Source organism: Carassius carassius, chromosome 4 (genome assembly GCF_963082965.1).
Source record: "Carassius carassius chromosome 4, fCarCar2.1, whole genome shotgun sequence".
Classification (NCBI taxonomy): Eukaryota; Metazoa; Chordata; class Actinopteri; order Cypriniformes; family Cyprinidae; genus Carassius; species Carassius carassius.
In genome coordinates, this window is record NC_081758.1 from 16,858,968 (window position 1) to 16,860,815 (window position 1,848).

The following is a 1,848-nucleotide window of genomic DNA, read 5'->3' on the forward strand; positions in this document are numbered from 1 at the left end:
AGGGCGGGCAAAGGTGCGTCGCTATCGCCTGTTCCACCGGCGGAAGTGACTGGTAGCCTCTGTTTTTAGCATCATCCAGTGTGGAGAATGCTGGTGAGACAGATGAATGAGTTCGTGCTGAATATGGAGCGTTCCAAGCCTTTGACACCTCTTCGTGAAGCTCAGGAAGAAATGGGGCGGGCTTTGAGTTCGGAGAAGTACGCTCATCCGGGAGAAAACTACCATCCAGCCGGGAACGAGAGGGGGGCGCTGGTGCAGACCACTCGAGGCCGAGGCTCGTCGCGGCCAGCGTGAGCACTCGCATCAGCTGGTGAAGCAGGTGAAGCAGGGCGAAACTCTGTTCAGGCGAGCTCGGCTGAACTGGAGACGGTTCCAGAATCCGCTGGGAGCGGCGCTTTTTACGGCGCTGCAGCGCAGTGGGGAATGCAGGCTCGGAGAAAAATTCCAAGCGAGTCCTCAGAGTCACCATTGGCAACAGCTCGCAGTGAGGGTGGCCGCCGTCAGCGAGCGCGAGCGCTGTATGATTCTCACCCAGGCAGGAGACACAGATGACGTGACGGTCTCCCTCGCTGAGCGGGGCTCTGCACGAGCCGCGAGAGGGCATCTTTAAAAAGACGCAGCTCTTTTACCAGTGTGTGTCGCAGGGCGAACACACACACAAGGATATGAAAAAAGGATATAGGCGCGGGACGCGCAGCAGGAACGGCAGTGGAAAGCGGCGTTGGCCAGCGGCTTCAGGAATGGCTCGTCCTGCTGAGATGCTATCTGACGACGCTTGCTTCCTCTCGTGATCCAACGATGCGTGAGCTTCGCTGAAGAGATGAAAAATCGGGTGAGTCAGCCTTTTTGTGCTCCCTTTATAGGGCTAGGCCACACCCATTTCGGCGGGAAGTGGCATGGAGGGCACGAAGTGCCCTCATTGGTCTGATGTTGCATCAGCCTGCGCTCGATAGGCTTATGCAGTTGCCGCAGAGCAGCCAATGAGCGAGCGAGCCGTCTCGCCTATGGCTGTGTGCTGCTGCAAATGTGCTTTACAATAATTCAAAATTAAGGATAATTTTTTGCTTCAGTGTATCGTGAAAAGAGACTTTTCCCGTAGCGTCTTAGCTAAGACGCAGTACGAGAGAACTCTCGTAAGAGAACTTCTGTATGTTTAATGATGTATGTACGGCAGATCACTTACACACTGTGTAAAACAATTTCCGCACAAGACTTACATATACATATACATATACAGCATCTGTTCTGTGGTTTACCTGCAGAGGAGTATGCAGAGAATTATATCCAAGATGGCAAAGTCTAAACAATTAGTATAGAAACCATTTGGACAATGCAAACACAAAGCATTTTTCCTCTACAACATACATACTGTTCCCTCTTCAATGACAAGACAAAGATCAGCATCACTGCTGCGAATACCAAAGCCATTTAGAGATGACCCGGCCAAGAAGACTTGTGCACCTTGACCAAAAATACAGAAAAGGTTTCAAATTATTAGAACAATTTAATGAAGAATGCCATTTTTGAGGAGTAGTTCACCACAAAAATAAATTCTGAAAATGTACTCATTCAAGATGTAGAGGAGTTAGTTTTTTCATCAGAACAGAGAAATGTATCATTACATCACTTGCTCACAAGTGGATGCTCTGCCGTGAATGGGTGCCATCAGAATGGTAAAAAACAGCTGGTAAAAACATCTCAGTAAACCACAAATAATCCACATATCACTCCAGTCCATCAATTAATGCCTTGTGAAGTGAAAAGCTGTGTGTTTTAAACAAACAAATCCATCAAGGCATTTTTAACTTTAAATACTTGCTTCTGGCTAAAACATTAGTCCTCTCTCCA

The 1,848-nt window shown here is 48.4% G+C and overlaps 1 long non-coding RNA gene across 1 annotated transcript; it reads right to left on the reverse strand.

Annotated features, from left to right (window-relative positions):
- Positions 1 to 1,140: 1,140 nt before the first annotated feature.
- LOC132130085 (uncharacterized) lies at positions 1,141 to 1,517 on the reverse strand. The gene is made up of 2 exons (XR_009428668.1): positions 1,370 to 1,517; positions 1,141 to 1,256 (listed from the first exon to the last, which is right to left on the reverse strand). It is a non-coding gene; the product is annotated as an uncharacterized LOC132130085 (long non-coding RNA).
- Positions 1,518 to 1,848: the final 331 nt, after the last annotated feature.